Source organism: Henckelia pumila, chromosome 4, assembly GCF_033568475.1.
Source record: "Henckelia pumila isolate YLH828 chromosome 4, ASM3356847v2, whole genome shotgun sequence".
Classification (NCBI taxonomy): domain Eukaryota; kingdom Viridiplantae; phylum Streptophyta; class Magnoliopsida; order Lamiales; family Gesneriaceae; genus Henckelia; species Henckelia pumila.
In genome coordinates, this window is record NC_133123.1 from 173645080 (window position 1) to 173657743 (window position 12664).

Here is a 12664-nt window from a genome sequence, read left to right on the forward strand (position 1 = left end):
TAAACCCCTTAAAAATATTGATACCTACTAAAATTGGAGGGTCCAATCTAATGTCCAAGTCTAACTTAAGCCCAAAGCTTTACGTCTGAAGTGAACCTGAAACCAGGAAAAGAGTATTAGAGGAGGCCGAGAGAGTATCCTAGTGTAGCTCCTCCGACACTCAAGTCAGAGTCGAAAAATAAATAAATGGAGAGAAGAGCTTGGGCGTCCCAAAAATGAAATTAATGAGTTTCAAAAAAATTACAAACCCGATATTTATAAGAGAGATTGTAGAGGACCACACATATTCCGTGTAAGGGACCATGTGCGTGAGACTCGCTATTCATCCGGTCTCGCATTGATACGGTCATGGAAAGCTCGCACAATGATCAAGTTGCTAAGAAAGGTAGGGATCCACTAGATATTTTGCAAGGGCCAATCACGAGGGAACGTACGAAGCAAGAAGTTCAAGGAGGCGCTAACATGACTCATGATTAACTATCAAGAAGCGCCTAAATTCATCTCGTCAAGGTTCAAAGGGTTTGAGAATCATGAGAGTCAAGTTGTAGAGCATTTCAACGTGATTCATTTGCTAGGATCAAGAAGACAACAGCAGAGGCACACCTGCGCTTGCTCCTGGCGCCTCCGTGCCACCCTTTGCCAAATTCATGTGCGGGACAGAACCATCAGTGCACCCATGCCACTTTGTAGGCGCCCCCGCACCACTCTGGGGGAGAAAAGTGATACAGGAAAAAACTCGTGGTGCACCCACACTGCTACACATAGAAAATATCTTTATTTCCTATTTTTGAGTCCTATTTGAGTTGGAAACTTTTGATTTTTATCTTTTAGGTCTTATATGTTGGTTTTTATGTTTGATGCACAGCAGAAAAATGTGAAAAAATAAGATTAAACTACTTTTAAAATTTTTTGCGACAAAACAATTTTGTATAGATCGAATAAATGATCTTGTTTAATTATAAGAACTTCACAAGTTCTGTAATAAATAAACATGCAAAATATTATAATAAGTTTAATACTGAAATTCTACAATGAAATTAAGAATCGTTACCAAAGTTGAATGGATTATAGACTTCTTTTATGCAACCTACTCCTCAGAAATTACTTCTATTCCACGATCTTCCTCACCAATCTTCACATCAACCAATGGACAAGTGTGTGAGTTAACTCTTTTAATTTTCTCTCTATATTCGTTGTTAGAATTTTTCAGAAAAATTCTAAACTCACTAGGGAGAATGAGACAGTTATTGAAATACACAAGAACCACACCTCTTTCTTTTGCTCGAAATGAAACTAACAAACTTGAAGGTATGGGGTGTTATGGTATAACATTTTCCTTCAATATTGAGGTGTTTATATAGTGGTCATGGGCAGCTGAAGAGACACACATTTTTCAGCCCACTAATTGGTCATAAAAGTCCTTAATCATGACCCTAATGATCCTTTATGATGTGGTTTTCATGGCTCTTAAATAGGGTCATTAACCTTGGTTTTATGGTCCTTTAATAGCCTCATGATGGTTGATCATAATGGTAAATATGGGGGGTTACAAATGGTCTTGATTCCTATTCACATTGAGCCTTAAAAGTCGAATTGAATTGACTCGAGTAGTGTGGTCAAAGTATCTAAAAACTATCTAAATTAATTATTCTCGCTCTTTCAAAAATAAATTATATTTGTAATCAAATTACAAATATAAAATATATATCTGTACTTGTGAGTATTAATAATTAATCATATTAATTATTTAAGAGTATCCATTGTGATTGTGTGAAGATGGTTTGGGGACCATGGACCCATAATCTCAAGCTCCAATAAATTTAGACAAAATTAATTAAAGATCTTTAATGAATTATCTAATTTATTAGTTCCAAGGTTACTCCACTAAAATTCCGAAACCGCACTCTTGAGAAATATGGAACATACTTACCCAAATATTTGAATAGTCCATCGATATAATCATTACATGTTAATCAACCCTCCGTTCATGGTTCACAATTAGATCTGGGTGAAATTACCATTTTACTCCTATGTTTGTATCTAAAACCTTAAGTACCATTGATCCCTTGGTGAACAGTTAATTCATAAAATAATTATGAATTAGAGAGCTCAAATTGTTCAGTGCTAGAACCAATACTCAAGAGAACCATTTTTAGCATCCTTTTGGAAGTTACAGATTTCATATTTGTAAATCAAATTCTCAGCTGAATGTATTTATGAGTCTCCAAAAAGTAAGTATTAAGTTTATTACTAAAATAACTTTTAACGGACTAATTAATACAAACAAAGAGTCTATGATTACTCAGGATTTAGATTGATCTACATAAGATCATCTAAATGATGTTGATTAATGTCTTTATAATGGTACTTAAACAAAAACTCTAAAATCACATCAGGTTCTTGTTCTATATAATCAAATAATATAAAATGCCTCTACTTAGTGTCACCACAATGAAAGTTTGGATAAAACTTTCACATTCAAAATATCAGTAGACCGCATTAATGATTACCAATTAATGATCCATACTTTAATCAATCATGGATATTTTAAATATATTATCTATGATTTTAATCCTCATGTATATAACAATTTTATTTCATATACTAAAATCACAACAATTATAATATATTATGGATTTTATGTAGATATTAATTTTAAGCAAAATGACATAAAACAATCAAACAATAAAATAAGTAATTATTTTATTTAAAATTAGCAATTAATAACAAATATCTGTTTTATGGGCCCATTTCCCAGTTGCCCTAAATCAGATGAGACATATATCTAAGATCCATTCCCTCTAAGTGACCCATAAAATTTTTTTCAGGTAACGTCTTGGTGAACGGATCTGCAAGGTTCTTTTTTGACGCTATCTTCATAACGTTGGCATCTCCTCGATGTACAATCTCCCTAATGAGATGTATTTCCTTTCAATATGCTTGCCTCTTTTATGGCTCCTTGGTTATTTTAAATTTATAACCGCTCCACTATTGTCACAATACAAGGTTAATGACTTATCCACATTTGGAACTACTTCCAAATCAGTGTAGAACTTTTTGAGACAATTGATTCCTTAGCGGCTTCACAAGCTTAATATATTCTTCCTGCATGGTAGAGTTTGCTATGCTGGATTGTTTAATACTTCTCCACACAACTGCTCCACCACCAAGGGTGAATATTGATCCGGACGTCGACTTTCGATAGTCCTTATCTACTTGAAAATCAGAATCAGCATATCCCAAAGGATTCAGGACTCCTCCTGAATAGACAAGCATATAGTTTCTAGTTCTTCGAAGATACTTGAGAATATGCTTTACTACAACTCAATGATCCAATCTGGGGTTTGACTGGTACCGACTAACAATTCTCACTGCATAGCAAATATCAGGCCTAGTGCACAACATATCGTACATTAGGCTCCCTACTGCTGATGCATATAGGATACGTCTCATATGCTCTTCCTCTTGTGGTGTCTTAGGACATTGTTTATTAGAAAAGGTGATTCCATTTCGGGTTGGAAAGAGACCCTTCTTGGAATTTGGCATCGAAAAATGTGATAGAACTGTATCAATATAATTTGCTTGAAGCAAATCTAGGAGTCTATTCTTCCTATCCCGAATAATTTGGATTCCAAGAACATAACTCGCTTCTCCCAAATCTTTCATTTGGAATTGCTCGGCCAACCATCTCTTTACATCATATAAAAATTCTACATCATTTCCAACGAGTAAAATGTCATCAACAGAAAGGACCAAGAAAACCACACTATTTGTATTGATGATCTTGTAAACACAAGGTTCATCCATATTCTGTTGGAACCCATAATTCTTGATGATCTCATCAAACCTAAGATTCCAAGACCTAGATTCTTGTTTAAGCCCATAGATGGACCTTTGAAGCTTGCAAACTTTTTTCTCTTGGTCTTTAACCATGAATCCTTCTGGTTGCATCATATAAATGATTTCTTTAAGATGGTCATTCAAAAAAGCCGTCTTGACATCCATTTGCCAAATCTCATAGTCAAGTCTAGTAGAAATGGACAAGAGAATGCAGATAGACTTTATCATGGCAACCGGAGAAAAAGTTTCTTCATAATCAACTCCTTCCTTTTGGGTATAACCCTTTGCCACTAATCTAGCTTTGAAAGTCTCAACTTTCCCATCCACATTTCTCTTTTTCTTGAAGACCCATTTACACCCTATGGGCCTGACATCTTCAGGTGGATCTACAAGTTTCCAGACTGAGTTGGAGTACATCGACTCCATCTCTTGGTTAATGGCTTCTTGCCATTTTTATTTATCAGGATCATTCATTGCATGTTGATATGTCAATGGATAATCATCATTGGTATAGGCTACAAACAACATTTGTTTCACCATCCTGTCTATTGTGAGTAGGAGTTCTAATAACTCTCCCACTACGTCTAGGTACCAAGCTTTCCTGATTAGGAACAGTGGTTTCCTCTGCTTCCCTATTATTTTCTACAAACATTGGTTGTGGAATGATCTGATCATTTAGCAACTCCTTGAGTACAAATTTACTACGAGGCTTGAAGTTAGTCATATAGTCGTTCTCAAGAAAAGTAGCATTTTTAGATACAAATACTTTCTTTTCTTGTGGACTATAAAATAAACCTCCTCTGGTGCCTTTTGGATAGCCAACAAACAGACACACTTCTGTTCGTGGTTCCAGTTTCCCATATTTTCCTTTTAGTATGTGAGATGGGCATCCCCAGATACAAAAATGACGTAAGCTTGGTTTATGCCCATTCCATATTTCTATTGGGATTTTAGGGATAAACTTTGATGGTATTACATTCAAAATGTAAACGGTTGTTTGTAATGCATATCCCCAAAAATATGTAGGTAGCGAGGCATAGCTCATGATGGATCTCACCATGTCTAACAAAGTTCGATTCCTTCTTTCAACAACACCATTTTGTTGTGGGGTTCGAGGAATCGTGAGGTGGGATATGATTCCTTTCTCAATTAAGTGATTCTTAAACTCAGTATCAAGATAATCACCACCTCGATCTGATCGAAGTATTTTCAGTGATTTCTCTAATTGCTTTTCAGCTTCAGCTAGGAATTCCTTAAACTTTCCAAAAGTTTCAGATTTCTTTTGCATTAGATAAACATATCCATATCTTGAATAATCATCGATAAAAGTGATGAAATATTCATAACCTCCTCGTGCTTGTACATTTAATGGTCCACACACATCGGTATGTACTAGCTCAAGTGGTCCTTTGGCCCTTTCACCCTTTGACAAAAAAGATCTCTTAGTCATTTTGCCTTCTAGACAAGATTCACAAACTGGTAAAGTGTCAACAGTTAACTCTCTTAAAGGACCATCATTTGTTAGTCTATTAATCTTATTTAGATTGATATGACCTAATCTAAGATGCTATAGATATGTTTCATCACTATTTTCAAGCTTTTTCATTTTGTTATACATCGGATAAGCTACTTTGAAAATTCAGTATTTAGAGATAAACGTTCGCAAGGCTTAAGGACATACAACCCATTTTCCATACATGCTTGACAAATTTCGAGACCATTTATTGAAATAGAAATTCCATTATTATAAAAAGAAATCCCAAAAAATTGTTCATGCAATTTTGAAATAGAAATCAAATTCATACAAAAACCAGGAATGAAATAAACATTGTTCAGAACCAAATATTTATTTTCAAAATTTAAACGGGCGACTCCCACTGCCTTGACAGAAACTAATGCCCCATTTTCAACTCTTAATGTCAACTCCCCTTTAGCAAGATCCCTTGAATAACTAAGAAACTGCATAGAAAAACAAACATGATTAGGTGCTCCTAAATCAATTATCCAGTTGGAGGAATCATCCTCCAATAAACAAGCTTATAATACAAGTAAATCAAATTTACCGTTATTTTTCTCCTTCAGCTCTGCGAGGTATCGTGGACAATTTATTTTCCAGTGTCCATATACTCCGCAGTGGAAACACTTTTCTTTTGGCTTCTTCTCGGCTTTCTTATTGTTGGGTTTGAGGATATTAGCCCCAGTCTTGGGCTTTTTGAATTTACCACCAGGAATTCCACCCTTAGCCTTTTTCTTCTTCAAACCCTTTGAAGAAGATGACTTATCTGCAACATTTGCTTCATCCTTATTTTTCACAATTCCCGAGATGGCTTCAAAAGTTTGAAGTTCATTCAGCCATTGAGTCATCCCATAATTCAAAATTATTCATAATATAGTTGCTTGTGAATGTGATGAAGTCAATAGAGAGAGAATTCAAAATAATGCTCACTTGTGGCGCCTCATCAACAACTGCTCCATGCATCTCAGCCTCAGAAAAATGATTTTTCATCTGCATGACATGATTATGGACACAAGTGCAAGGAGCCATCCTAGCATTCGTGTACTTCCTTGTTGCCTCATGATGAGCTTGATCAGATTGTTTCCCAAACATACCTTGAAGAGATTCCATAATCTCAAAAGTAGTTTCCATGGGCTCCATCTTGATTCTTAGTGCATCAGACATGCTAGAAAGCATATATGCCTTAGCCTTGTTGTTGGACGAAATCCAACGGTCATACGGTTCCTTAACACCACAAGTGGCATTGGCGGGTGGTACCGGTTGACATTCCTCAGTTAGAACAAATCTGTTTTTCTCACTAAACATCACAATATTAATGTTGCTTTTCCACTTGGGAAAGTTTTCACCAGTTAAAGTATTGTTTGCAAGCAAAGACATGATAGGATTTCCCATTGCCATTTTATTGCTGAATTTAAGTAAAACATAATTATTAAATTGTTTGAAAAAAATATCTATACGTACATTTCGGGATAGTAAGTTGATGCATGAATGAAAATAATAAGTACATCCATCAAAGTTCGGTTATGACGTTCTAAAACACCATTCAACTGAATTGTAGCAGGCGGAGTCCACTGCGAGAGAATCCCATTCTCCCTAAGATACTCTTGGAATTTAGCAGTCAAGTACTAACCACCTCGATCCGATCAAAGTGACTTGATGCTTCATCCCAACTGTTTCTCTACTTCATTTCTGAATTCTTTGAACCTTTCAAAAGCTTCAGATTTGTATTTCATCAAATACACATACACATATCTTGAGAAATCATCGGTAAAGGTGATGAAGTAGGCATGTCCATACTTAGTGGTGATTATAAGTGGACCTCACACATCTGTATGGATCAAATACAATAGACCTTTGGCTCGCTCCACATGGCCTTTAAAGGGAATTTTTGTCATCTTTCTTTTTAGACACGGTTCACAAGTAGTAAGAGAATTAATATCAAATATATCAAACATGTCTTCTCCAACTAGCTTGTTCATCCTTTTTAGGAAAATATGACCTAATCGAGCATGCCACAAGTGTGCCGGATTCAGAGTATCTTGTTTTCGCTTGTGTGTTGTTGATATTGCTTGGACATTATTCAATGGAATATCTTTTAATTTTAAATTATAGAGATCGTTTTTCAATTCACCTGTACCAATTAAACATTCATTCTTGTAAATATTTCAAACACCTTTGCCAATAAACAAGAATATCCATCTTTATCAAGCATAGAAATGGAAAAAAAAATTTTTTGCACCAACTATGGTACAAAAAAAACATCTCTCAATACTAATTTAAAATCATTGTTCAACAACAAGTACACATCTCTCACGGCTTTGGCAGCAACTCTTTCCTCATTGCCCATCCTCAATAAGGTCTCACCTTCCCTGAGTCTTCTACTTCTTGTTATCGCCTGCAAATCATTAAAGAAATGTGAGCCACAGCCGGTATCCAATACACAAGAAGAATAGTTAATTGAAATTTTTACTTCAATGTAAAATATACTCTTTCCAGAACCATCCTGGGCAAGATTTTCCTTGCAGTTATGCCTCCAATGTCCAAGCTTCTTGCAGTAATGACAGACGTCACTTGTCTTGTCAGCCTTTACAGGTGTGGCTGCCAAAACGGGACTTGGAGCTTGCCTCTTCAAGGGCACGCTCTTCTTGGGAGGATGGATAGAATGATTTTTCCCTTTCCAAGTGGTCTATTCTTTGAACGAGATGAAGAACCTACATAAAGAACCGACTTCTCATTCTTGATTGTGGACTCATATGTAACAAGCATGTTTACCAACTTCTCAAGGGATGGTTCCATCTTGTTCATGTTGAAGTTCACCACAAAAGAATCAAATGAGCTTGGTAATGACAAGAGTAACACGTCCGTGGTCAATCGGCTGGCAACACAAGATCCATGCAAACGAGCTTTCCACAAGCCCAATCATCCTCACGTCATGCTCATGGACCAAAGCCCTATCTCGCATGCGCAAAGTGATCAGCTCCTTCACCAAAGAGCTATTTGATATGCAAATGAATGTCAGCAGCATTCTTAGTATCCTAAAAATGCCTCTGCAGCTCATCATTCATAGAAGCCAGCATATGACACTTGGCTCTCAAGTCATGGTCACACCAATCCTTGTAAGCATGTACCTCCTCAGGACTGCATCTATTAGGAGCCTCAACAGGGGGCGAATTCTCAAGTGTATATGCTATCCTTTCCAAATTCAAGACGATTTTCAGATTTATTAGCCGATTGAGGTATTTCAAGCTAGTCAGTACATGTTTGTCGAGTATTGCAGATAATGGATTGCGAATCGATGACTTGTCAAAAACTTTGTACTGAAAAATAATAAAAGATAAATGTTAATGACTATTTTAAAATATTTAATAAGATATAAAGTATGGACTTTTATTTTATAAATTTTTGTTCCCATTGTTTTTGACATTTTCATTGCCCTCTAGTGAAAAACAGGAAACTTCTTTCCTCAGTAGGTATGTAAGGTCCAATTAGCCAATTATGATCCCGAATAATATCAGCCAATCACAATTCTTAAAAAGGTAGTTTTCAATTGCATCTATATGCAACCCTCTACGTAAAATTTTGTCTCACGCTTGAAGAGGACCCAATAATATGACGTCGATCATCTTTACGTGTCAAGCCTTACCCATCAATGTTGAACCTTAATGGACGGCTGCCATGAGTTCCCCCAATAATATGAGCTGAAATCATGGGAGTTTCACGTAGTTCACATCACCATGTCAATGGATGTCACAACTTTCTGACGTCCAACCACCCCCCCCCCCCCCAATAATATGAGTCGAGCATTGACCGCGAGTAGCATTCATCATGCACCCATTTTCGATGGAAGACAAGTAAATTATAAACACCTTTATAATTTCCTTTTTCGGGCTTGATATTAATTTTTAATCTTATTCAAAATGAGGGTTTTTAATTTTGAAATGGTCTCATCATTAATTTTAAAAGATCGCCATGTTTGTTCGTATGATTGTCAGATTCATGCAACTTTGTTATTATAAAATAATAATGCACATACTCAGGAAATGCACGGGATGCAAATGCAACAATTACATAAGATTCCAATATTTACATGTCTTGGATCTTCATAATTCATCATGGCCCACTATCTTCCAATCTTGATCTTCAACTATCAAATATTTTACATTAAAATATCCATGAAAAATATGGATACATCTCATGGGGTGGGAACGGGCTGTAAACCAAGCTCACTTTAAATTTGATAATTATTACTACCAATTCAACATAAAATATCCTAGCATACACCTAGAAAATTGGGCTTGAGTTTTTAATCATCCTTCATGCATAATATCACATATCATACACCATCAATTAATTATCACAATAATAAATTGATCAAATATTATATATCTTGATCCAATCACTAAACGCCACGATTATAAATTAAATTAACCAAATAAACAAACACCTTTGTTTACTTTCAAATTAATTTATTTATAACCGGATTTCTTATAAATCACCATTTACAATAATAATAAAAGTCTCACTTTAACTATTTATTTCATGAGAAAATATATAATTTATAAAATTTGAATTTTCATAAAAATCAACCATTACATTGGCTCAACAACATAGGACTCATGTGTAGTGACCCAACTCGGATCCACTACTAATCAAAGATTAGTGCTTAATAAAGTATGAAATAACAGTAAATCAGAAATAACTGCGGAAGCTTAAATAAAAGCTAGCCGGCAGAATACAACCGGCTAAACAAATCCATAATTACAACCCAATCGAAAATAGACCTCGATAAACAATAATAAGCCTAACAGCTAACCCTGCTATCTCTTCCCTAATCATTGACTCCACCGAGTCTCCGGATGCACTACCTGCACTTACACCTGCCCCGTCGAATGAGGTGTCCAGAAAACAAAAAAATACTAGACGTGAGCGCTAACGCTCAATACGCTAGTACGGGTAAACATACAAACATGATGCATGCAAATAAATATCTGAGTATCAAACTGGGAATCGAATCCTGCTCAGTCTAGGCGCCATGGTATGTAGCATGTTGGGCCGTCGTCTCAGGAGGTGGTTCCCATACCATAAACTGTGGAACAAAATTGGGTCCCAAAACTATGGTTCTCATCCACACATGCAATGGGGCTGAGCAAATCCTCTATACTGGGTAAGCCAAACAATACTGGCCAAATCAAGATGTATGCACGTATAGCATAACAGAAACATGCAATCATGGCACATAATTGCAGCATATAAGCATGAATACCCGCTGGAAATCTCAGTCAGTACTTGCGTACCTTTCTAAGGAAGTTCCTAGAAGTCCCGTCTAGGTTCCAAGCCTACTGACCATTCTACTGCGTCTACAATGTAAAATATCCATGCATCACTAAACATGCTCTAAAAGCTTTAACTAAGCTAATATATACTCCCTAATATTTTTAGGAAGTCAAAGCTATACATGCATCATTCGTCAGCCCATTTATGGCGATTGCCCCAAAACTTAGGCACAACCCTACTGCAGCTCCACAACTTTGAGTACAGCTCTGCTACTCGAGCACTGCTCCACTACTATGTCAGACATTTTCTGACTATACTAGAATATACTTCCTAATCCAACTCTAAAATAAGAGTACCCAAAAAGCCCTAAAATAGAGCCATATGGGCGAAGGAGAGAAGTTCTGAGCGCTTGGAAAATGAGCCATCTTGCCCATATTTATAGACTACGCTCGGACCGTCCGATCACCATCGGACCCTCTGATCCATGCATTGGACCATCCATTCTCTGCCACGCATCAATCTGTTTACATGCTACCATACACCTATCCCGGGTACACATCGGACCGTCCGATGTCCTTTCATGACGTAAGCAATGATGTCATCATGCTGGCCACCTTGATGACATAAGCCCTAGAAGATCGGACAATCCGTTTATTTAATCGGAGCGTCCGATCTCACGCACTTCGGATGGTTCGTTCATTGATCGGATTGTCCTACCCTACCCGATAGTTTAAACCCTTCGGGCCATTTTTTTGGACGTCCTGAATCCGATTCTCAACTCCTTAATCCCCTTTAGGAAATCTCTTAATCATGTTTTATTTAATCTAAACATGATTACTGAATTAATTTCCAATTTATCATTAATTTTGGATTCGGGTCACTACATTCTCTCCCCCTTAAAAGATTTCGTACTCGAAATCAATGAAATCCCTAGAACGTGACATAGACCAATTTATCCCATTCGCTGATAGTTCCGATTCTAACCTCGGATGCCTAGACAATAATCCAGGTAATTACTGCATCCTACATTCAGGCAACTTCTTTACCATCCGCAGTCTTGCTGATAATTGTAAAGCACTACTGACTATCGTCAGTAATTTACTGTCCACTGGAAACGATCCAATGCCATCGACTGGTAATTTCTCCAAAGTCCTGTGTCCGCCGACACATGAAAGGATCTTTCTTGAAATTTAAAATATAAGTGTTCCTCTAACAATCAGTTAACATGTCTAACGACTATTACTGAATCTTGTCACAATTCCAGCCACAAGTTAGAAACGTCACTGTTTGCACAGACATCGAAATCCTGATTCGTGCTATCGATTTCGCAATATCATCAGAGCTCTTATTAACTCATACAGGAGTCTACCCCGAACTTACTGTTCAACTAACTTATGTGATCTTAGTCACTGATTGTGTAGTAATAGCTACTAGTTGGCTATTAACACAATTTCTCGGATAGCTAACCCAAATATCACGAGATACTGTAGTCTCCTGACTACTCGTCGAATAATAATTCCTGACTGCATCGCTGACTGCAAATCTTAGCGATTATAATTTCCTATGAAGACCTCAACTTGACATCAACTATCCCTATCGCAAATCATAATTCCGCATCAGGTGAGATGACATGATACAAACGCATTGTATCCCTACTGGTCTAATACTGACATCGGACCCCCGATGTTATTGCAAGTGTAACCAACCATCTAACCATTCTAATATTAGTGTCAATTACTAAAGATCCCTTATCAGAGTACTCACCCGAGTTACTCTTTACTAAGGGCAAAGTTCTCACTTCCAAACAGGAATAGTCCTTGCAAAACGGAACAAAAAATACCTTGCCACTCACTAGCAAAGTGCTAACATTGCTGCACACCACTCTCTGTATCCGACAACCTCAGATTACATCCCTAGCGGTATGATAACAACTTGTGAAGTACCTGACTGATCATGATCCATTGTGATCTGAATCTCGCTACCGGAGAGAGCATTCAAACGATTTTCACTGGTCAACCTATCAAGGAAATTATC